The sequence below is a fragment of the Lathyrus oleraceus genome, unplaced genomic scaffold (genome assembly GCF_024323335.1).
Source record: "Lathyrus oleraceus cultivar Zhongwan6 unplaced genomic scaffold, CAAS_Psat_ZW6_1.0 chrUn0261, whole genome shotgun sequence".
NCBI lineage: Eukaryota > Viridiplantae > Streptophyta > Magnoliopsida > Fabales > Fabaceae > Lathyrus > Lathyrus oleraceus.
In genome coordinates, this window is record NW_026112652.1 from 1 (window position 1) to 17,476 (window position 17,476).

At 40.4% G+C, this 17,476-nt stretch overlaps 56 non-coding genes and 9 pseudogenes across 56 annotated transcripts; all 65 read right to left on the reverse strand.

Annotated features, from left to right (window-relative positions):
• Positions 1–92: 92 nt before the first annotated feature.
• Positions 93–212, reverse strand: LOC127113271 (5S ribosomal RNA). Its single transcript, XR_007799391.1, has one exon. It is a non-coding gene; the product is annotated as a 5S ribosomal RNA (ribosomal RNA).
• Positions 213–370: 158 nt separating this feature from the next.
• On the reverse strand, positions 371–491 carry LOC127113290 (uncharacterized; annotated as a pseudogene).
• Positions 492–651: 160 nt separating this feature from the next.
• Positions 652–770, reverse strand: LOC127113048 (5S ribosomal RNA). The gene has a single exon (XR_007799174.1). It is a non-coding gene; the product is annotated as a 5S ribosomal RNA (ribosomal RNA).
• A 160-nt stretch (positions 771–930) lies between these two features.
• LOC127113165 (5S ribosomal RNA) lies at positions 931–1,049 on the reverse strand. The gene has a single exon (XR_007799285.1). It is a non-coding gene; the product is annotated as a 5S ribosomal RNA (ribosomal RNA).
• A 161-nt stretch (positions 1,050–1,210) lies between these two features.
• Positions 1,211–1,329, reverse strand: LOC127113276 (5S ribosomal RNA). Its single transcript, XR_007799396.1, has one exon. It is a non-coding gene; the product is annotated as a 5S ribosomal RNA (ribosomal RNA).
• A 161-nt stretch (positions 1,330–1,490) lies between these two features.
• Positions 1,491–1,680, reverse strand: LOC127113309 (uncharacterized; annotated as a pseudogene).
• A 166-nt stretch (positions 1,681–1,846) lies between these two features.
• On the reverse strand, positions 1,847–1,965 carry LOC127113319 (5S ribosomal RNA). Its single transcript, XR_007799417.1, has one exon. It is a non-coding gene; the product is annotated as a 5S ribosomal RNA (ribosomal RNA).
• A 206-nt stretch (positions 1,966–2,171) lies between these two features.
• On the reverse strand, positions 2,172–2,290 carry LOC127113331 (5S ribosomal RNA). Its single transcript, XR_007799428.1, has one exon. It is a non-coding gene; the product is annotated as a 5S ribosomal RNA (ribosomal RNA).
• Positions 2,291–2,451: 161 nt separating this feature from the next.
• Positions 2,452–2,570, reverse strand: LOC127113054 (5S ribosomal RNA). Its single transcript, XR_007799180.1, has one exon. It is a non-coding gene; the product is annotated as a 5S ribosomal RNA (ribosomal RNA).
• Positions 2,571–2,731: 161 nt separating this feature from the next.
• Positions 2,732–2,850, reverse strand: LOC127113065 (5S ribosomal RNA). Its single transcript, XR_007799191.1, has one exon. It is a non-coding gene; the product is annotated as a 5S ribosomal RNA (ribosomal RNA).
• Positions 2,851–3,011: 161 nt separating this feature from the next.
• On the reverse strand, positions 3,012–3,130 carry LOC127113077 (5S ribosomal RNA). Its single transcript, XR_007799202.1, has one exon. It is a non-coding gene; the product is annotated as a 5S ribosomal RNA (ribosomal RNA).
• Positions 3,131–3,291: 161 nt separating this feature from the next.
• Positions 3,292–3,410, reverse strand: LOC127113089 (5S ribosomal RNA). The gene has a single exon (XR_007799213.1). It is a non-coding gene; the product is annotated as a 5S ribosomal RNA (ribosomal RNA).
• Positions 3,411–3,571: 161 nt separating this feature from the next.
• LOC127113100 (5S ribosomal RNA) lies at positions 3,572–3,690 on the reverse strand. Its single transcript, XR_007799224.1, has one exon. It is a non-coding gene; the product is annotated as a 5S ribosomal RNA (ribosomal RNA).
• Positions 3,691–3,851: 161 nt separating this feature from the next.
• LOC127113112 (5S ribosomal RNA) lies at positions 3,852–3,970 on the reverse strand. The gene has a single exon (XR_007799235.1). It is a non-coding gene; the product is annotated as a 5S ribosomal RNA (ribosomal RNA).
• Positions 3,971–4,131: 161 nt separating this feature from the next.
• Positions 4,132–4,250, reverse strand: LOC127113124 (5S ribosomal RNA). The gene has a single exon (XR_007799246.1). It is a non-coding gene; the product is annotated as a 5S ribosomal RNA (ribosomal RNA).
• A 160-nt stretch (positions 4,251–4,410) lies between these two features.
• On the reverse strand, positions 4,411–4,529 carry LOC127113135 (5S ribosomal RNA). The gene has a single exon (XR_007799257.1). It is a non-coding gene; the product is annotated as a 5S ribosomal RNA (ribosomal RNA).
• Positions 4,530–4,690: 161 nt separating this feature from the next.
• LOC127113147 (5S ribosomal RNA) lies at positions 4,691–4,809 on the reverse strand. Its single transcript, XR_007799268.1, has one exon. It is a non-coding gene; the product is annotated as a 5S ribosomal RNA (ribosomal RNA).
• Positions 4,810–4,968: 159 nt separating this feature from the next.
• Positions 4,969–5,087, reverse strand: LOC127113159 (5S ribosomal RNA). The gene has a single exon (XR_007799279.1). It is a non-coding gene; the product is annotated as a 5S ribosomal RNA (ribosomal RNA).
• Positions 5,088–5,248: 161 nt separating this feature from the next.
• LOC127113171 (5S ribosomal RNA) lies at positions 5,249–5,367 on the reverse strand. The gene has a single exon (XR_007799291.1). It is a non-coding gene; the product is annotated as a 5S ribosomal RNA (ribosomal RNA).
• A 161-nt stretch (positions 5,368–5,528) lies between these two features.
• Positions 5,529–5,647, reverse strand: LOC127113182 (5S ribosomal RNA). Its single transcript, XR_007799302.1, has one exon. It is a non-coding gene; the product is annotated as a 5S ribosomal RNA (ribosomal RNA).
• A 161-nt stretch (positions 5,648–5,808) lies between these two features.
• On the reverse strand, positions 5,809–5,927 carry LOC127113193 (5S ribosomal RNA). Its single transcript, XR_007799313.1, has one exon. It is a non-coding gene; the product is annotated as a 5S ribosomal RNA (ribosomal RNA).
• Positions 5,928–6,088: 161 nt separating this feature from the next.
• Positions 6,089–6,207, reverse strand: LOC127113204 (5S ribosomal RNA). The gene has a single exon (XR_007799324.1). It is a non-coding gene; the product is annotated as a 5S ribosomal RNA (ribosomal RNA).
• A 161-nt stretch (positions 6,208–6,368) lies between these two features.
• On the reverse strand, positions 6,369–6,487 carry LOC127113215 (5S ribosomal RNA). The gene has a single exon (XR_007799335.1). It is a non-coding gene; the product is annotated as a 5S ribosomal RNA (ribosomal RNA).
• A 161-nt stretch (positions 6,488–6,648) lies between these two features.
• Positions 6,649–6,767, reverse strand: LOC127113226 (5S ribosomal RNA). The gene has a single exon (XR_007799346.1). It is a non-coding gene; the product is annotated as a 5S ribosomal RNA (ribosomal RNA).
• Positions 6,768–6,928: 161 nt separating this feature from the next.
• LOC127113237 (5S ribosomal RNA) lies at positions 6,929–7,047 on the reverse strand. Its single transcript, XR_007799357.1, has one exon. It is a non-coding gene; the product is annotated as a 5S ribosomal RNA (ribosomal RNA).
• A 49-nt stretch (positions 7,048–7,096) lies between these two features.
• On the reverse strand, positions 7,097–7,219 carry LOC127113291 (uncharacterized; annotated as a pseudogene).
• Positions 7,220–7,268: 49 nt separating this feature from the next.
• Positions 7,269–7,391, reverse strand: LOC127113292 (uncharacterized; annotated as a pseudogene).
• Positions 7,392–7,552: 161 nt separating this feature from the next.
• On the reverse strand, positions 7,553–7,671 carry LOC127113248 (5S ribosomal RNA). The gene has a single exon (XR_007799368.1). It is a non-coding gene; the product is annotated as a 5S ribosomal RNA (ribosomal RNA).
• Positions 7,672–7,832: 161 nt separating this feature from the next.
• Positions 7,833–7,951, reverse strand: LOC127113259 (5S ribosomal RNA). Its single transcript, XR_007799379.1, has one exon. It is a non-coding gene; the product is annotated as a 5S ribosomal RNA (ribosomal RNA).
• A 161-nt stretch (positions 7,952–8,112) lies between these two features.
• On the reverse strand, positions 8,113–8,231 carry LOC127113270 (5S ribosomal RNA). The gene has a single exon (XR_007799390.1). It is a non-coding gene; the product is annotated as a 5S ribosomal RNA (ribosomal RNA).
• A 158-nt stretch (positions 8,232–8,389) lies between these two features.
• LOC127113282 (5S ribosomal RNA) lies at positions 8,390–8,508 on the reverse strand. Its single transcript, XR_007799402.1, has one exon. It is a non-coding gene; the product is annotated as a 5S ribosomal RNA (ribosomal RNA).
• A 49-nt stretch (positions 8,509–8,557) lies between these two features.
• On the reverse strand, positions 8,558–8,678 carry LOC127113289 (5S ribosomal RNA). Its single transcript, XR_007799407.1, has one exon. It is a non-coding gene; the product is annotated as a 5S ribosomal RNA (ribosomal RNA).
• Positions 8,679–8,839: 161 nt separating this feature from the next.
• LOC127113294 (5S ribosomal RNA) lies at positions 8,840–8,958 on the reverse strand. The gene has a single exon (XR_007799408.1). It is a non-coding gene; the product is annotated as a 5S ribosomal RNA (ribosomal RNA).
• Positions 8,959–9,119: 161 nt separating this feature from the next.
• Positions 9,120–9,238, reverse strand: LOC127113306 (5S ribosomal RNA). The gene has a single exon (XR_007799409.1). It is a non-coding gene; the product is annotated as a 5S ribosomal RNA (ribosomal RNA).
• Positions 9,239–9,399: 161 nt separating this feature from the next.
• LOC127113312 (5S ribosomal RNA) lies at positions 9,400–9,518 on the reverse strand. Its single transcript, XR_007799410.1, has one exon. It is a non-coding gene; the product is annotated as a 5S ribosomal RNA (ribosomal RNA).
• Positions 9,519–9,679: 161 nt separating this feature from the next.
• On the reverse strand, positions 9,680–9,798 carry LOC127113313 (5S ribosomal RNA). Its single transcript, XR_007799411.1, has one exon. It is a non-coding gene; the product is annotated as a 5S ribosomal RNA (ribosomal RNA).
• Positions 9,799–9,959: 161 nt separating this feature from the next.
• LOC127113314 (5S ribosomal RNA) lies at positions 9,960–10,078 on the reverse strand. The gene has a single exon (XR_007799412.1). It is a non-coding gene; the product is annotated as a 5S ribosomal RNA (ribosomal RNA).
• Positions 10,079–10,239: 161 nt separating this feature from the next.
• LOC127113315 (5S ribosomal RNA) lies at positions 10,240–10,358 on the reverse strand. Its single transcript, XR_007799413.1, has one exon. It is a non-coding gene; the product is annotated as a 5S ribosomal RNA (ribosomal RNA).
• Positions 10,359–10,519: 161 nt separating this feature from the next.
• On the reverse strand, positions 10,520–10,638 carry LOC127113316 (5S ribosomal RNA). The gene has a single exon (XR_007799414.1). It is a non-coding gene; the product is annotated as a 5S ribosomal RNA (ribosomal RNA).
• A 161-nt stretch (positions 10,639–10,799) lies between these two features.
• LOC127113317 (5S ribosomal RNA) lies at positions 10,800–10,918 on the reverse strand. The gene has a single exon (XR_007799415.1). It is a non-coding gene; the product is annotated as a 5S ribosomal RNA (ribosomal RNA).
• A 161-nt stretch (positions 10,919–11,079) lies between these two features.
• Positions 11,080–11,198, reverse strand: LOC127113318 (5S ribosomal RNA). Its single transcript, XR_007799416.1, has one exon. It is a non-coding gene; the product is annotated as a 5S ribosomal RNA (ribosomal RNA).
• A 161-nt stretch (positions 11,199–11,359) lies between these two features.
• LOC127113321 (5S ribosomal RNA) lies at positions 11,360–11,478 on the reverse strand. Its single transcript, XR_007799418.1, has one exon. It is a non-coding gene; the product is annotated as a 5S ribosomal RNA (ribosomal RNA).
• Positions 11,479–11,639: 161 nt separating this feature from the next.
• Positions 11,640–11,758, reverse strand: LOC127113322 (5S ribosomal RNA). The gene has a single exon (XR_007799419.1). It is a non-coding gene; the product is annotated as a 5S ribosomal RNA (ribosomal RNA).
• A 49-nt stretch (positions 11,759–11,807) lies between these two features.
• On the reverse strand, positions 11,808–11,930 carry LOC127113293 (uncharacterized; annotated as a pseudogene).
• A 161-nt stretch (positions 11,931–12,091) lies between these two features.
• LOC127113323 (5S ribosomal RNA) lies at positions 12,092–12,210 on the reverse strand. Its single transcript, XR_007799420.1, has one exon. It is a non-coding gene; the product is annotated as a 5S ribosomal RNA (ribosomal RNA).
• A 161-nt stretch (positions 12,211–12,371) lies between these two features.
• On the reverse strand, positions 12,372–12,490 carry LOC127113324 (5S ribosomal RNA). The gene has a single exon (XR_007799421.1). It is a non-coding gene; the product is annotated as a 5S ribosomal RNA (ribosomal RNA).
• A 161-nt stretch (positions 12,491–12,651) lies between these two features.
• On the reverse strand, positions 12,652–12,770 carry LOC127113325 (5S ribosomal RNA). Its single transcript, XR_007799422.1, has one exon. It is a non-coding gene; the product is annotated as a 5S ribosomal RNA (ribosomal RNA).
• A 161-nt stretch (positions 12,771–12,931) lies between these two features.
• On the reverse strand, positions 12,932–13,050 carry LOC127113326 (5S ribosomal RNA). Its single transcript, XR_007799423.1, has one exon. It is a non-coding gene; the product is annotated as a 5S ribosomal RNA (ribosomal RNA).
• Positions 13,051–13,211: 161 nt separating this feature from the next.
• On the reverse strand, positions 13,212–13,330 carry LOC127113327 (5S ribosomal RNA). Its single transcript, XR_007799424.1, has one exon. It is a non-coding gene; the product is annotated as a 5S ribosomal RNA (ribosomal RNA).
• A 161-nt stretch (positions 13,331–13,491) lies between these two features.
• On the reverse strand, positions 13,492–13,610 carry LOC127113328 (5S ribosomal RNA). The gene has a single exon (XR_007799425.1). It is a non-coding gene; the product is annotated as a 5S ribosomal RNA (ribosomal RNA).
• Positions 13,611–13,659: 49 nt separating this feature from the next.
• LOC127113295 (uncharacterized) lies at positions 13,660–13,782 on the reverse strand (annotated as a pseudogene).
• Positions 13,783–13,943: 161 nt separating this feature from the next.
• On the reverse strand, positions 13,944–14,062 carry LOC127113329 (5S ribosomal RNA). The gene has a single exon (XR_007799426.1). It is a non-coding gene; the product is annotated as a 5S ribosomal RNA (ribosomal RNA).
• A 49-nt stretch (positions 14,063–14,111) lies between these two features.
• LOC127113296 (uncharacterized) lies at positions 14,112–14,234 on the reverse strand (annotated as a pseudogene).
• A 161-nt stretch (positions 14,235–14,395) lies between these two features.
• Positions 14,396–14,514, reverse strand: LOC127113330 (5S ribosomal RNA). The gene has a single exon (XR_007799427.1). It is a non-coding gene; the product is annotated as a 5S ribosomal RNA (ribosomal RNA).
• A 161-nt stretch (positions 14,515–14,675) lies between these two features.
• Positions 14,676–14,794, reverse strand: LOC127113332 (5S ribosomal RNA). The gene has a single exon (XR_007799429.1). It is a non-coding gene; the product is annotated as a 5S ribosomal RNA (ribosomal RNA).
• Positions 14,795–14,955: 161 nt separating this feature from the next.
• LOC127113333 (5S ribosomal RNA) lies at positions 14,956–15,074 on the reverse strand. Its single transcript, XR_007799430.1, has one exon. It is a non-coding gene; the product is annotated as a 5S ribosomal RNA (ribosomal RNA).
• A 161-nt stretch (positions 15,075–15,235) lies between these two features.
• Positions 15,236–15,354, reverse strand: LOC127113334 (5S ribosomal RNA). Its single transcript, XR_007799431.1, has one exon. It is a non-coding gene; the product is annotated as a 5S ribosomal RNA (ribosomal RNA).
• Positions 15,355–15,515: 161 nt separating this feature from the next.
• LOC127113335 (5S ribosomal RNA) lies at positions 15,516–15,634 on the reverse strand. Its single transcript, XR_007799432.1, has one exon. It is a non-coding gene; the product is annotated as a 5S ribosomal RNA (ribosomal RNA).
• Positions 15,635–15,683: 49 nt separating this feature from the next.
• Positions 15,684–15,806, reverse strand: LOC127113297 (uncharacterized; annotated as a pseudogene).
• Positions 15,807–15,967: 161 nt separating this feature from the next.
• On the reverse strand, positions 15,968–16,086 carry LOC127113337 (5S ribosomal RNA). The gene has a single exon (XR_007799433.1). It is a non-coding gene; the product is annotated as a 5S ribosomal RNA (ribosomal RNA).
• Positions 16,087–16,247: 161 nt separating this feature from the next.
• LOC127113049 (5S ribosomal RNA) lies at positions 16,248–16,366 on the reverse strand. Its single transcript, XR_007799175.1, has one exon. It is a non-coding gene; the product is annotated as a 5S ribosomal RNA (ribosomal RNA).
• A 161-nt stretch (positions 16,367–16,527) lies between these two features.
• On the reverse strand, positions 16,528–16,646 carry LOC127113050 (5S ribosomal RNA). Its single transcript, XR_007799176.1, has one exon. It is a non-coding gene; the product is annotated as a 5S ribosomal RNA (ribosomal RNA).
• Positions 16,647–16,807: 161 nt separating this feature from the next.
• Positions 16,808–16,926, reverse strand: LOC127113051 (5S ribosomal RNA). The gene has a single exon (XR_007799177.1). It is a non-coding gene; the product is annotated as a 5S ribosomal RNA (ribosomal RNA).
• Positions 16,927–16,975: 49 nt separating this feature from the next.
• Positions 16,976–17,098, reverse strand: LOC127113298 (uncharacterized; annotated as a pseudogene).
• Positions 17,099–17,259: 161 nt separating this feature from the next.
• Positions 17,260–17,378, reverse strand: LOC127113052 (5S ribosomal RNA). Its single transcript, XR_007799178.1, has one exon. It is a non-coding gene; the product is annotated as a 5S ribosomal RNA (ribosomal RNA).
• Between the last annotated feature and the right edge of the window lie 98 nt (positions 17,379–17,476).

Consider the following 17,476-nt stretch of genomic DNA (forward strand, 5'->3'; position numbering starts at 1 on the left):
CGCTGAAATGCTTGTCTTCTCCTACTTTTTCCGACTCTTTTTACGCCGATTCACAGAAATAAAAAGAAGTATTTAAAAAATCGCAAAAACAAGAGGTGCAAACACAAGGACTTCCCAGGAGGTCACCCATCCTAGTACTACTCTCGCCCAAGCACGCTTAACTGCGGAGTTCTGATGGGATCCGGTGCATTAGTGCTGGTATGATCGCACCTGATATCTCATGCGCTTTGATTGTATATATTTATTTCTTTCACTTATTAACGGCAAAACAAACATAATTAACGCTGAAATGCTTGTCTTCTCCTATTTTTCCGACTCTTTTACGCCGATTAACAGAAATAAAAAGAAGTATTTAAAAATCGCAAAAAAAGAGGTGCAACACAAGGACTTCCCAGGAGGTCACCCATCCTACCTAGTACTACTCTCCCCAAGCACGCTTAACTGCGGAGTTCTGATGGGATCCGTGCATTAGTGCTGGTATGATCGCACCTGATATCTCATGCGCTTTGATTGTATATATTTTTATTTCTTTCACTTATTAACGGCAAAACAAACATAATTAACGCTGAAATGCTTGTCTTCTCCTACTTTTTCCGACTCTTTTACGCCGATTAACAGAAATAAAAAGAAGTATTTAAAAAATCGCAAAAAGAGGTGCAACACAAGGACTTCCCAGGAGGTCACCCATCCTAGTACTACTCTCGCCCAAGCACGCTTAACTGCGGAGTTCTGATGGGATCCGGTGCATTAGTGCTGGTATGATCGCACCTGATATCTCATGCGCTTTGATTGTATATTTTTATTTCTTTCACTTATTAACGGCAAAACAAACATAATTAACGCTGAAATGCTTGTCTTCTCCTACTTTTTCCGACTCTTTTACGCCGATTAACAGAAATAAAAAGAAGTATTTAAAAAATCGCAAAAAAAGAGGTGCAACACAAGGACTTCCCAGGAGGTCACCCATCCTAGTACTACTCTCGCCCAAGCACGCTTAACTGCGGAGTTCTGATGGGATCCGGTGCATTAGTGCTGGTATGATCGCACCTGATATCTCATGCGCTTTGATTGTATATATTTTATTTCTTTCACTTATTAACGGCAAAACAAACATAATTAACGCTGAAATGCTTGTCTTCTCCTACTTTTTCCGACTCTTTTACGCCGATTAACAGAAATAAAAAGAAGTATTTAAAAAATCGCAAAAAAAGAGGTGCAACACAAGGACTTCCCAGGAGGTCACCCATCCTAGTACTACTCTCGCCCAAGCACGCTTAACTGCGGAGTTCTGATGGGATCCGGTGCATTAGTGCTGGTATGATCGCACCTGATATCTCATGCGCTTTGATTGTATATATTTTATTTCTTTCACTTATTAACGGCAAAACAAACATAATTAACGCTGAAATGCTTGTCTTCTCCTACTTTTTCCGACTCTTTTACGCCGATTAACAGAAATAAAAAGAAGTATTTAAAAAATCGCAAAAAAAGAGGTGCAACACAAGGACTTCCCAGGAGGTCACCCATCCTAGTACTACTCTCGCCCGGCCAGCGTCGACTCGCCAAGCCTGCTGCGTGCCGCGCGCGTGCGCGTGTGACCGGTCCCGTTCTGTGGCGAAGCACGCTTAACTGCGGAGTTCTGATGGGATCCGGTGCATTAGTGCTGGTATGATCGCACCTGATATCTCATGCGCTTTGATTGTATATATTTTATTTCTTTCACTTATTAACGGCAAAACAAACATAATTAACGCTGAAATGCTTGTCTTCTCCTACTTTTTACTTTTTCGACTCTTTACGCCGATTAACAGAAATAAAAAGAAGTATTTAAAAAATCGCAAAAAAAGAGGTGCAACACAAGGACTTCCCAGGAGGTCACCCATCCTAGTACTACTCTCGCCCAAGCACGCTTAACTGCGGAGTTCTGATGGGATCCGGTGCATTAGTGCTGGTATGATCGCACCTGATATCTCATGCGCTTTGATTGTATATATTTTATTTCTTTCACTTATTAACGGCAAAACAAACATAATTAACGCTGAAATGCTTGTCTTCTCCTACCAACTTCCCTCTCCTACTTTTTTTTTTTTTTTTTTTTCCTTTTTTTTTTTCCGACTCTTTTACGCCGATTAACAGAAATAAAAAGAAGTATTTAAAAAATCGCAAAAAAAGAGGTGCAACACAAGGACTTCCCAGGAGGTCACCCATCCTAGTACTACTCTCGCCCAAGCACGCTTAACTGCGGAGTTCTGATGGGATCCGGTGCATTAGTGCTGGTATGATCGCACCTGATATCTCATGCGCTTTGATTGTATATATTTTATTTCTTTCACTTATTAACGGCAAAACAAACATAATTAACGCTGAAATGCTTGTCTTCTCCTACTTTTTCCGACTCTTTTACGCCGATTAACAGAAATAAAAAGAAGTATTTAAAAAATCGCAAAAAAAGAGGTGCAACACAAGGACTTCCCAGGAGGTCACCCATCCTAGTACTACTCTCGCCCAAGCACGCTTAACTGCGGAGTTCTGATGGGATCCGGTGCATTAGTGCTGGTATGATCGCACCTGATATCTCATGCGCTTTGATTGTATATATTTTATTTCTTTCACTTATTAACGGCAAAACAAACATAATTAACGCTGAAATGCTTGTCTTCTCCTACTTTTTCCGACTCTTTTACGCCGATTAACAGAAATAAAAAGAAGTATTTAAAAAATCGCAAAAAAAGAGGTGCAACACAAGGACTTCCCAGGAGGTCACCCATCCTAGTACTACTCTCGCCCAAGCACGCTTAACTGCGGAGTTCTGATGGGATCCGGTGCATTAGTGCTGGTATGATCGCACCTGATATCTCATGCGCTTTGATTGTATATATTTTATTTCTTTCACTTATTAACGGCAAAACAAACATAATTAACGCTGAAATGCTTGTCTTCTCCTACTTTTTCCGACTCTTTTACGCCGATTAACAGAAATAAAAAGAAGTATTTAAAAAATCGCAAAAAAAGAGGTGCAACACAAGGACTTCCCAGGAGGTCACCCATCCTAGTACTACTCTCGCCCAAGCACGCTTAACTGCGGAGTTCTGATGGGATCCGGTGCATTAGTGCTGGTATGATCGCACCTGATATCTCATGCGCTTTGATTGTATATATTTTATTTCTTTCACTTATTAACGGCAAAACAAACATAATTAACGCTGAAATGCTTGTCTTCTCCTACTTTTTCCGACTCTTTTACGCCGATTAACAGAAATAAAAAGAAGTATTTAAAAAATCGCAAAAAAAGAGGTGCAACACAAGGACTTCCCAGGAGGTCACCCATCCTAGTACTACTCTCGCCCAAGCACGCTTAACTGCGGAGTTCTGATGGGATCCGGTGCATTAGTGCTGGTATGATCGCACCTGATATCTCATGCGCTTTGATTGTATATATTTTATTTCTTTCACTTATTAACGGCAAAACAAACATAATTAACGCTGAAATGCTTGTCTTCTCCTACTTTTTCCGACTCTTTTACGCCGATTAACAGAAATAAAAAGAAGTATTTAAAAAATCGCAAAAAAAGAGGTGCAACACAAGGACTTCCCAGGAGGTCACCCATCCTAGTACTACTCTCGCCCAAGCACGCTTAACTGCGGAGTTCTGATGGGATCCGGTGCATTAGTGCTGGTATGATCGCACCTGATATCTCATGCGCTTTGATTGTATATATTTTATTTCTTTCACTTATTAACGGCAAAACAAACATAATTAACGCTGAAATGCTTGTCTTCTCCTACTTTTTCCGACTCTTTTACGCCGATTAACAGAAATAAAAAGAAGTATTTAAAAAATCGCAAAAAAAGAGGTGCAACACAAGGACTTCCCAGGAGGTCACCCATCCTAGTACTACTCTCGCCCAAGCACGCTTAACTGCGGAGTTCTGATGGGATCCGGTGCATTAGTGCTGGTATGATCGCACCTGATATCTCATGCGCTTTGATTGTATATATTTTATTTCTTTCACTTATTAACGGCAAAACAAACATAATTAACGCTGAAATGCTTGTCTTCTCCTACTTTTTCCGACTCTTTTACGCCGATTAACAGAAATAAAAAGAAGTATTTAAAAAATCGCAAAAAAAGAGGTGCAACACAAGGACTTCCCAGGAGGTCACCCATCCTAGTACTACTCTCGCCCAAGCACGCTTAACTGCGGAGTTCTGATGGGATCCGGTGCATTAGTGCTGGTATGATCGCACCTGATATCTCATGCGCTTTGATTGTATATATTTTATTTCTTTCACTTATTAACGGCAAAACAAACATAATTAACGCTGAAATGCTTGTCTTCTCCTACTTTTTCCGACTCTTTTACGCCGATTAACAGAAATAAAAAGAAGTATTTAAAAATCGCAAAAAAAGAGGTGCAACACAAGGACTTCCCAGGAGGTCACCCATCCTAGTACTACTCTCGCCCAAGCACGCTTAACTGCGGAGTTCTGATGGGATCCGGTGCATTAGTGCTGGTATGATCGCACCTGATATCTCATGCGCTTTGATTGTATATATTTTATTTCTTTCACTTATTAACGGCAAAACAAACATAATTAACGCTGAAATGCTTGTCTTCTCCTACTTTTTCCGACTCTTTTACGCCGATTAACAGAAATAAAAAGAAGTATTTAAAAAATCGCAAAAAAAGAGGTGCAACACAAGGACTTCCCAGGAGGTCACCCATCCTAGTACTACTCTCGCCCAAGCACGCTTAACTGCGGAGTTCTGATGGGATCCGGTGCATTAGTGCTGGTATGATCGCACCTGATATCTCATGCGCTTTGATTGTATATATTTTATTTCTTTCACTTATTAACGGCAAAACAAACATAATTAACGCTGAAATGCTTGTCTTCTCCTACTTTTTCCGACTCTTTTACGCCGATTAACAGAAAAAAAAGAAGTATTTAAAAACTCGCAAAAAAGAGGTGCAACACAAGGACTTCCCAGGAGGTCACCCATCCTAGTACTACTCTCGCCCAAGCACGCTTAACTGCGGAGTTCTGATGGGATCCGGTGCATTAGTGCTGGTATGATCGCACCTGATATCTCATGCGCTTTGATTGTATATATTTTATTTCTTTCACTTATTAACGGCAAAACAAACATAATTAACGCTGAAATGCTTGTCTTCTCCTACTTTTTCCGACTCTTTTACGCCGATTAACAGAAATAAAAAGAAGTATTTAAAAAATCGCAAAAAAAGAGGTGCAACACAAGGACTTCCCAGGAGGTCACCCATCCTAGTACTACTCTCGCCCAAGCACGCTTAACTGCGGAGTTCTGATGGGATCCGGTGCATTAGTGCTGGTATGATCGCACCTGATATCTCATGCGCTTTGATTGTATATATTTTATTTCTTTCACTTATTAACGGCAAAACAAACATAATTAACGCTGAAATGCTTGTCTTCTCCTACTTTTTCCGACTCTTTTACGCCGATTAACAGAAATAAAAAGAAGTATTTAAAAAATCGCAAAAAAAGAGGTGCAACACAAGGACTTCCCAGGAGGTCACCCATCCTAGTACTACTCTCGCCCAAGCACGCTTAACTGCGGAGTTCTGATGGGATCCGGTGCATTAGTGCTGGTATGATCGCACCTGATATCTCATGCGCTTTGATTGTATATATTTTATTTCTTTCACTTATTAACGGCAAAACAAACATAATTAACGCTGAAATGCTTGTCTTCTCCTACTTTTTCCGACTCTTTTACGCCGATTAACAGAAATAAAAAGAAGTATTTAAAAAATCGCAAAAAAAGAGGTGCAACACAAGGACTTCCCAGGAGGTCACCCATCCTAGTACTACTCTCGCCCAAGCACGCTTAACTGCGGAGTTCTGATGGGATCCGGTGCATTAGTGCTGGTATGATCGCACCTGATATCTCATGCGCTTTGATTGTATATATTTTATTTCTTTCACTTATTAACGGCAAAACAAACATAATTAACGCTGAAATGCTTGTCTTCTCCTACTTTTTCCGACTCTTTTACGCCGATTAACAGAAATAAAAAGAAGTATTTAAAAAATCGCAAAAAAAGAGGTGCAACACAAGGACTTCCCAGGAGGTCACCCATCCTAGTACTACTCTCGCCCAAGCACGCTTAACTGCGGAGTTCTGATGGGATCCGGTGCATTAGTGCTGGTATGATCGCACCTGATATCTCATGCGCTTTGATTGTATATATTTTATTTCTTTCACTTATTAACGGCAAAACAAACATAATTAACGCTGAAATGCTTGTCTTCTCCTACTTTTTCCGACTCTTTTACGCCGATTAACAGAAATAAAAAGAAGTATTTAAAAAATCGCAAAAAAAGAGGTGCAACACAAGGACTTCCCAGGAGGTCACCCATCCTAGTACTACTCTCGCCCAAGCACGCTTAACTGCGGAGTTCTGATGGGATCCGGTGCATTAGTGCTGGTATGATCGCACCTGATATCTCATGCGCTTTGATTGTATATATTTTATTTCTTTCACTTATTAACGGCAAAACAAACATAATTAACGCTGAAATGCTTGTCTTCTCCTACTTTTTCCGACTCTTTTACGCCGATTAACAGAAATAAAAAGAAGTATTTAAAAAATCGCAAAAAAAGAGGTGCAACACAAGGACTTCCCAGGAGGTCACCCATCCTAGTACTACTCTCGCCCAAGCACGCTTAACTGCGGAGTTCTGATGGGATCCGGTGCATTAGTGCTGGTATGATCGCACCTGATATCTCATGCGCTTTGATTGTATATATTTTATTTCTTTCACTTATTAACGGCAAAACAAACATAATTAACGCTGAAATGCTTGTCTTCTCCTACTTTTTCCGACTCTTTTACGCCGATTAACAGAAATAAAAAGAAGTATTTAAAAAATCGCAAAAAAAGAGGTGCAACACAAGGACTTCCCAGGAGGTCACCCATCCTAGTACTACTCTCGCCCAAGCACGCTTAACTGCGGAGTTCTGATGGGATCCGGTGCATTAGTGCTGGTATGATCGCACCTGATATCTCATGCGCTTTGATTGTATATATTTTATTTCTTTCACTTATTAACGGCAAAACAAACATAATTAACGCCCAGGAGGTCACCCATCCTAGTACTACTCTCGCCCAAGCACGCTTAACTGCGGAGTTCTGATGGGATCCGGTGCATTAGTGCTGGTATGATCGCACCTGATATCTCATGCGCTTTGATTGTATATATTTTATTTCTTTCACTTATTAACGGCAAAACAAACATAATTAACGCCCAGGAGGTCACCCATCCTAGTACTACTCTCGCCCAAGCACGCTTAACTGCGGAGTTCTGATGGGATCCGGTGCATTAGTGCTGGTATGATCGCACCTGATATCTCATGCGCTTTGATTGTATATATTTTATTTCTTTCACTTATTAACGGCAAAACAAACATAATTAACGCTGAAATGCTTGTCTTCTCCTACTTTTTCCGACTCTTTTACGCCGATTAACAGAAATAAAAAGAAGTATTTAAAAAATCGCAAAAAAAGAGGTGCAACACAAGGACTTCCCAGGAGGTCACCCATCCTAGTACTACTCTCGCCCAAGCACGCTTAACTGCGGAGTTCTGATGGGATCCGGTGCATTAGTGCTGGTATGATCGCACCTGATATCTCATGCGCTTTGATTGTATATATTTTATTTCTTTCACTTATTAACGGCAAAACAAACATAATTAACGCTGAAATGCTTGTCTTCTCCTACTTTTTCCGACTCTTTTACGCCGATTAACAGAAATAAAAAGAAGTATTTAAAAAATCGCAAAAAAAGAGGTGCAACACAAGGACTTCCCAGGAGGTCACCCATCCTAGTACTACTCTCGCCCAAGCACGCTTAACTGCGGAGTTCTGATGGGATCCGGTGCATTAGTGCTGGTATGATCGCACCTGATATCTCATGCGCTTTGATTGTATATATTTTATTTCTTTCACTTATTAACGGCAAAACAAACATAATTAACGCTGAAATGCTTGTCTTCTCCTACTTTTTCCGACTCTTTTACGCCGATTAACAGAAATAAAAAGAAGTATTTAAAAAATCGCAAAAAAAGAGGTGCAACACAAGGACTTCCCAGGAGGTCACCCATCCTAGTACTACTCTCGCCCAAGCACGCTTAACTGCGGAGTTCTGATGGGATCCGGTGCATTAGTGCTGGTATGATCGCACCTGATATCTCATGCGCTTTGATTGTATATATTTTATTTCTTTCACTTATTAACGGCAAAACAAACATAATTAACGCTGAAATGCTTGTCTTCTCCTACTTTTTCCGACTCTTTTACGCCGATTAACAGAAAAAAAGAAGTATTTAAAAAATCGCAAAAAAGAGGTGCAACACAAGGACTTCCCAGGAGGTCACCCATCCTAGTACTACTCTCGCCCAAGCACGCTTAACTGCGGAGTTCTGATGGGATCCGGTGCATTAGTGCTGGTATGATCGCACCTGATATCTCATGCACTTTGATTGTATATATTTTATTTCTTTCACTTATTAACGGCAAAACAAACATAATTCGCCCAGGAGGTCACCCATCCTAGTACTACTCTCGCCCAAGCACGCTTAACTGCGGAGTTCTGATGGGATCCGGTGCATTAGTGCTGGTATGATCGCACCTGATATCTCATGCGCTTTGATTGTATATATTTTATTTCTTTCACTTATTAACGGCAAAACAAACATAATTAACGCTGAAATGCTTGTCTTCTCCTACTTTTTCCGACTCTTTTACGCCGATTAACAGAAATAAAAAGAAGTATTTAAAAAATCGCAAAAAAAGAGGTGCAACACAAGGACTTCCCAGGAGGTCACCCATCCTAGTACTACTCTCGCCCAAGCACGCTTAACTGCGGAGTTCTGATGGGATCCGGTGCATTAGTGCTGGTATGATCGCACCTGATATCTCATGCGCTTTGATTGTATATATTTTATTTCTTTCACTTATTAACGGCAAAACAAACATAATTAACGCTGAAATGCTTGTCTTCTCCTACTTTTTCCGACTCTTTTACGCCGATTAACAGAAATAAAAAGAAGTATTTAAAAAATCGCAAAAAAAGAGGTGCAACACAAGGACTTCCCAGGAGGTCACCCATCCTAGTACTACTCTCGCCCAAGCACGCTTAACTGCGGAGTTCTGATGGGATCCGGTGCATTAGTGCTGGTATGATCGCACCTGATATCTCATGCGCTTTGATTGTATATATTTTATTTCTTTCACTTATTAACGGCAAAACAAACATAATTAACGCTGAAATGCTTGTCTTCTCCTACTTTTTCCGACTCTTTTACGCCGATTAACAGAAATAAAAAGAAGTATTTAAAAAATCGCAAAAAAAGAGGTGCAACACAAGGACTTCCCAGGAGGTCACCCATCCTAGTACTACTCTCGCCCAAGCACGCTTAACTGCGGAGTTCTGATGGGATCCGGTGCATTAGTGCTGGTATGATCGCACCTGATATCTCATGCGCTTTGATTGTATATATTTTATTTCTTTCACTTATTAACGGCAAAACAAACATAATTAACGCTGAAATGCTTGTCTTCTCCTACTTTTTCCGACTCTTTTACGCCGATTAACAGAAATAAAAAGAAGTATTTAAAAAATCGCAAAAAAAGAGGTGCAACACAAGGACTTCCCAGGAGGTCACCCATCCTAGTACTACTCTCGCCCAAGCACGCTTAACTGCGGAGTTCTGATGGGATCCGGTGCATTAGTGCTGGTATGATCGCACCTGATATCTCATGCGCTTTGATTGTATATATTTTATTTCTTTCACTTATTAACGGCAAAACAAACATAATTAACGCTGAAATGCTTGTCTTCTCCTACTTTTTCCGACTCTTTTACGCCGATTAACAGAAATAAAAAGAAGTATTTAAAAAATCGCAAAAAAAGAGGTGCAACACAAGGACTTCCCAGGAGGTCACCCATCCTAGTACTACTCTCGCCCAAGCACGCTTAACTGCGGAGTTCTGATGGGATCCGGTGCATTAGTGCTGGTATGATCGCACCTGATATCTCATGCGCTTTGATTGTATATATTTTATTTCTTTCACTTATTAACGGCAAAACAAACATAATTAACGCTGAAATGCTTGTCTTCTCCTACTTTTTCCGACTCTTTTACGCCGATTAACAGAAATAAAAAGAAGTATTTAAAAAATCGCAAAAAAAGAGGTGCAACACAAGGACTTCCCAGGAGGTCACCCATCCTAGTACTACTCTCGCCCAAGCACGCTTAACTGCGGAGTTCTGATGGGATCCGGTGCATTAGTGCTGGTATGATCGCACCTGATATCTCATGCGCTTTGATTGTATATATTTTATTTCTTTCACTTATTAACGGCAAAACAAACATAATTAACGCTGAAATGCTTGTCTTCTCCTACTTTTTCCGACTCTTTTACGCCGATTAACAGAAATAAAAAGAAGTATTTAAAAAATCGCAAAAAAAGAGGTGCAACACAAGGACTTCCCAGGAGGTCACCCATCCTAGTACTACTCTCGCCCAAGCACGCTTAACTGCGGAGTTCTGATGGGATCCGGTGCATTAGTGCTGGTATGATCGCACCTGATATCTCATGCGCTTTGATTGTATATATTTTATTTCTTTCACTTATTAACGGCAAAACAAACATAATTAACGCTGAAATGCTTGTCTTCTCCTACTTTTTCCGACTCTTTTACGCCGATTAACAGAAATAAAAAGAAGTATTTAAAAAATCGCAAAAAAAGAGGTGCAACACAAGGACTTCCCAGGAGGTCACCCATCCTAGTACTACTCTCGCCCAAGCACGCTTAACTGCGGAGTTCTGATGGGATCCGGTGCATTAGTGCTGGTATGATCGCACCTGATATCTCATGCGCTTTGATTGTATATATTTTATTTCTTTCACTTATTAACGGCAAAACAAACATAATTAACGCTGAAATGCTTGTCTTCTCCTACTTTTTCCGACTCTTTTACGCCGATTAACAGAAATAAAAAGAAGTATTTAAAAAATCGCAAAAAAAGAGGTGCAACACAAGGACTTCCCAGGAGGTCACCCATCCTAGTACTACTCTCGCCCAAGCACGCTTAACTGCGGAGTTCTGATGGGATCCGGTGCATTAGTGCTGGTATGATCGCACCTGATATCTCATGCGCTTTGATTGTATATATTTTATTTCTTTCACTTATTAACGGCAAAACAAACATAATTAACGCTGAAATGCTTGTCTTCTCCTACTTTTTCCGACTCTTTTACGCCGATTAACAGAAATAAAAAGAAGTATTTAAAAAATCGCAAAAAAAGAGGTGCAACACAAGGACTTCCCAGGAGGTCACCCATCCTAGTACTACTCTCGCCCAAGCACGCTTAACTGCGGAGTTCTGATGGGATCCGGTGCATTAGTGCTGGTATGATCGCACCTGATATCTCATGCGCTTTGATTGTATATATTTTATTTCTTTCACTTATTAACGGCAAAACAAACATAATTAACGCTGAAATGCTTGTCTTCTCCTACTTTTTCCGACTCTTTTACGCCGATTAACAGAAACAAAAAGAAGTACTTAAAAAATCGCAAAAAAAGAGGTGCAACACAAGGACTTCCCAGGAGGTCACCCATCCTAGTACTACTCTCGCCCAAGCACGCTTAACTGCGGAGTTCTGATGGGATCCGGTGCATTAGTGCTGGTATGATCGCACCTGATATCTCATGCGCTTTGATTGTATATATTTTATTTCTTTCACTTATTAACGGCAAAACAAACATAATTAACGCCCAGGAGGTCACCCATCCTAGTACTACTCTCGCCCAAGCACGCTTAACTGCGGAGTTCTGATGGGATCCGGTGCATTAGTGCTGGTATGATCGCACCTGATATCTCATGCGCTTTGATTGTATATATTTTATTTCTTTCACTTATTAACGGCAAAACAAACATAATTAACGCTGAAATGCTTGTCTTCTCCTACTTTTTCCGACTCTTTTACGCCGATTAACAGAAATAAAAAGAAGTATTTAAAAAATCGCAAAAAAAGAGGTGCAACACAAGGACTTCCCAGGAGGTCACCCATCCTAGTACTACTCTCGCCCAAGCACGCTTAACTGCGGAGTTCTGATGGGATCCGGTGCATTAGTGCTGGTATGATCGCACCTGATATCTCATGCGCTTTGATTGTATATATTTTATTTCTTTCACTTATTAACGGCAAAACAAACATAATTAACGCTGAAATGCTTGTCTTCTCCTACTTTTTCCGACTCTTTTACGCCGATTAACAGAAATAAAAAGAAGTATTTAAAAAATCGCAAAAAAAGAGGTGCAACACAAGGACTTCCCAGGAGGTCACCCATCCTAGTACTACTCTCGCCCAAGCACGCTTAACTGCGGAGTTCTGATGGGATCCGGTGCATTAGTGCTGGTATGATCGCACCTGATATCTCATGCGCTTTGATTGTATATATTTTATTTCTTTCACTTATTAACGGCAAAACAAACATAATTAACGCTGAAATGCTTGTCTTCTCCTACTTTTTCCGACTCTTTTACGCCGATTAACAGAAATAAAAAGAAGTATTTAAAAAATCGCAAAAAAAGAGGTGCAACACAAGGACTTCCCAGGAGGTCACCCATCCTAGTACTACTCTCGCCCAAGCACGCTTAACTGCGGAGTTCTGATGGGATCCGGTGCATTAGTGCTGGTATGATCGCACCTGATATCTCATGCGCTTTGATTGTATATATTTTATTTCTTTCACTTATTAACGGCAAAACAAACATAATTAACGCTGAAATGCTTGTCTTCTCCTACTTTTTCCGACTCTTTTACGCCGATTAACAGAAATAAAAAGAAGTATTTAAAAAATCGCAAAAAAAGAGGTGCAACACAAGGACTTCCCAGGAGGTCACCCATCCTAGTACTACTCTCGCCCAAGCACGCTTAACTGCGGAGTTCTGATGGGATCCGGTGCATTAGTGCTGGTATGATCGCACCTGATATCTCATGCGCTTTGATTGTATATATTTTATTTCTTTCACTTATTAACGGCAAAACAAACATAATTAACGCTGAAATGCTTGTCTTCTCCTACTTTTTCCGACTCTTTTACGCCGATTAACAGAAATAAAAAGAAGTATTTAAAAAATCGCAAAAAAAGAGGTGCAACACAAGGACTTCCCAGGAGGTCACCCATCCTAGTACTACTCTCGCCCAAGCACGCTTAACTGCGGAGTTCTGATGGGATCCGGTGCATTAGTGCTGGTATGATCGCACCTGATATCTCATGCGCTTTGATTGTATATATTTTATTTCTTTCACTTATTAACGGCAAAACAAACATAATTAACGCTGAAATGCTTGTCTTCTCCTACTTTTTCCGACTCTTTTACGCCGATTAACAGAAATAAAAAGAAGTATTTAAAAAATCGCAAAAAAAGAGGTGCAACACAAGGACTTCCCAGGAGGTCACCCATCCTAGTACTACTCTCGCCCAAGCACGCTTAACTGCGGAGTTCTGATGGGATCCGGTGCATTAGTGCTGGTATGATCGCACCTGATATCTCATGCGCTTTGATTGTATATATTTTATTTCTTTCACTTATTAACGGCAAAACAAACATAATTAACGCCCAGGAGGTCACCCATCCTAGTACTACTCTCGCCCAAGCACGCTTAACTGCGGAGTTCTGATGGGATCCGGTGCATTAGTGCTGGTATGATCGCACCTGATATCTCATGCGCTTTGATTGTATATATTTTATTTCTTTCACTTATTAACGGCAAAACAAACATAATTAACGCTGAAATGCTTGTCTTCTCCTACTTTTTCCGACTCTTTTACGCCGATTAACAGAAATAAAAAGAAGTATTTAAAAAATCGCAAAAAAAGAGGTGCAACACAAGGACTTCCCAGGAGGTCACCCATCCTAGTACTACTCTCGCCCAAGCACGCTTAACTGCGGAGTTCTGATGGGATCCGGTGCATTAGTGCTGGTATGATCGCACCTGATATCTCATGCACTTTGATTGTATATATTTTATTTCTTTCACTTATTAACGGCAAAACAAACATAATTAACGCCCAGGAGGTCACCCATCCTAGTACTACTCTCGCCCAAGCACGCTTAACTGCGGAGTTCTGATGGGATCCGGTGCATTAGTGCTGGTATGATCGCACCTGATATCTCATGCGCTTTGATTGTATATATTTTATTTCTTTCACTTATTAACGGCAAAACAAACATAATTAACGCTGAAATGCTTGTCTTCTCCTACTTTTTCCGACTCTTTTACGCCGATTAACAGAAATAAAAAGAAGTATTTAAAAAATCGCAAAAAAAGAGGTGCAACACAAGGACTTCCCAGGAGGTCACCCATCCTAGTACTACTCTCGCCCAAGCACGCTTAACTGCGGAGTTCTGATGGGATCCGGTGCATTAGTGCTGGTATGATCGCACCTGATATCTCATGCGCTTTGATTGTATATATTTTATTTCTTTCACTTATTAACGGCAAAACAAACATAATTAACGCTGAAATGCTTGTCTTCTCCTACTTTTTCCGACTCTTTTACGCCGATTAACAGAAATAAAAAGAAGTATTTAAAAAATCGCAAAAAAAGAGGTGCAACACAAGGACTTCCCAGGAGGTCACCCATCCTAGTACTACTCTCGCCCAAGCACGCTTAACTGCGGAGTTCTGATGGGATCCGGTGCATTAGTGCTGGTATGATCGCACCTGATATCTCATGCGCTTTGATTGTATATATTTTATTTCTTTCACTTATTAACGGCAAAACAAACATAATTAACGCTGAAATGCTTGTCTTCTCCTACTTTTTCCGACTCTTTTACGCCGATTAACAGAAATAAAAAGAAGTATTTAAAAAATCGCAAAAAAAGAGGTGCAACACAAGGACTTCCCAGGAGGTCACCCATCCTAGTACTACTCTCGCCCAAGCACGCTTAACTGCGGAGTTCTGATGGGATCCGGTGCATTAGTGCTGGTATGATCGCACCTGATATCTCATGCGCTTTGATTGTATATATTTTATTTCTTTCACTTATTAACGGCAAAACAAACATAATTAACGCTGAAATGCTTGTCTTCTCCTACTTTTTCCGACTCTTTTACGCCGATTAACAGAAATAAAAAGAAGTATTTAAAAAATCGCAAAAAAAGAGGTGCAACACAAGGACTTCCCAGGAGGTCACCCATCCTAGTACTACTCTCGCCCAAGCACGCTTAACTGCGGAGTTCTGATGGGATCCGGTGCATTAGTGCTGGTATGATCGCACCTGATATCTCATGCGCTTTGATTGTATATATTTTATTTCTTTCACTTATTAACGGCAAAACAAACATAATTAACGCTGAAATGCTTGTCTTCTCCTACTTTTTCCGACTCTTTTACGCCGATTAACAGAAACAAAAAGAAGTACTTAAAAACTCGCAAAAAAAGAGGTGCAACACAAGGACTTCCCAGGAGGTCACCCATCCTAGTACTACTCTCGCCCAAGCACGCTTAACTGCGGAGTTCTGATGGGATCCGGTGCATTAGTGCTGGTATGATCGCACCTGATATCTCATGCACTTTGATTGTATATATTTTATTTCTTTCACTTATTAACGGCAAAACAAACATAATTAACGCCCAGGAGGTCACCCATCCTAGTACTACTCTCGCCCAAGCACGCTTAACTGCGGAGTTCTGATGGGATCCGGTGCATTAGTGCTGGTATGATCGCACCTGATATCTCATGCGCTTTGATTGTATATATTTTATTTCTTTCACTTATTAACGGCAAAACAAACATAATTAACGCTGAAATGCTTGTCTTCTCCTACTTTTTCCGACTCTTTTACGCCGATTAACAGAAATAAAAAGAAGTATTTAAAAAATCGCAAAAAAAGAGGTGCAACACAAGGACTTCCCAGGAGGTCACCCATCCTAGTACTACTCTCGCCCAAGCACGCTTAACTGCGGAGTTCTGATGGGATCCGGTGCATTAGTGCTGGTATGATCGCACCTGATATCTCATGCGCTTTGATTGTATATATTTTATTTCTTTCACTTATTAACGGCAAAACAAACATAATTAACGCTGAAATGCTTGTCTTCTCCTACTTTTTCCGACTCTTTTACGCCGATTAACAGAAATAAAAAGAAGTATTTAAAAAATCGCAAAAAAAGAGGTGCAACACAAGGACTTCCCAGGAGGTCACCCATCCTAGTACTACTCTCGCCCAAGCACGCTTAACTGCGGAGTTCTGATGGGATCCGGTGCATTAGTGCTGGTATGATCGCACCTGATATCTCATGCGCTTTGATTGTATATATTTTATTTCTTTCACTTATTAACGGCAAAACAAACATAATTAACGCTGAAATGCTTGTCTTCTCCTACTTTTTCCGACTCTTTTACGCCGATTAACAGAAATAAAAAGAAGTATTTAAAAAATCGCAAAAAAAGAGGTGCAACACAAGGACTTCCCAGGAGGTCACCCATCCTAGTACTACTCTCGCCCAAGCACGCTTAACTGCGGAGTTCTGATGGGATCCGGTGCATTAGTGCTGGTATGATCGCACCTGATATCTCATGCGCTTTGATTGTATATATTTTATTTCTTTCACTTATTAACGGCAAAACAAACATAATTAACGCTGAAATGCTTGTCTTCTCCTACTTTTTCCGACTCTTTTACGCCGATTAACAGAAACAAAAAGAAGTACTTAAAAACTCGCAAAAAAAGAGGTGCAACACAAGGACTTCCCAGGAGGTCACCCATCCTAGTACTACTCTCGCCCAAGCACGCTTAACTGCGGAGTTCTGATGGGATCCGGTGCATTAGTGCTGGTATGATCGCACCTGATATCTCATGCACTTTGATTGTATATATTTTATTTCTTTCACTTATTAACGGCAAAACAAACATAATTAACGCCCAGGAGGTCACCCATCCTAGTACTACTCTCGCCCAAGCACGCTTAACTGCGGAGTTCTGATGGGATCCGGTGCATTAGTGCTGGTATGATCGCACCTGATATCTCATGCGCTTTGATTGTATATATTTTATTTCTTTCACTTATTAACGGCAAAACAAACATAATTAACGCTGAAATGCTTGTCTTCTCCTACTTTTTCCGACTCTTTTACGCCGATTAACAGAAATAAAAAGAAGTATTTAAAAAATCGCAAAAAAAGAGGTGCAACACAAGGACTTCCCAGGAGGTCACCCATCCTAGTACTACTCTCGCCCAAGCACGCTTAACTGCGGAGTTCTGATGGGATCCGGTGCATTAGTGCTGGTATGATCGCACCTGATATCTCATGCGCTTTGATTGTATATATTTTATTTCTTTCACTTATTAACGGCAAAACAAACATAATTAACGCTGAAATGCTTGTCTTCTCCTACTT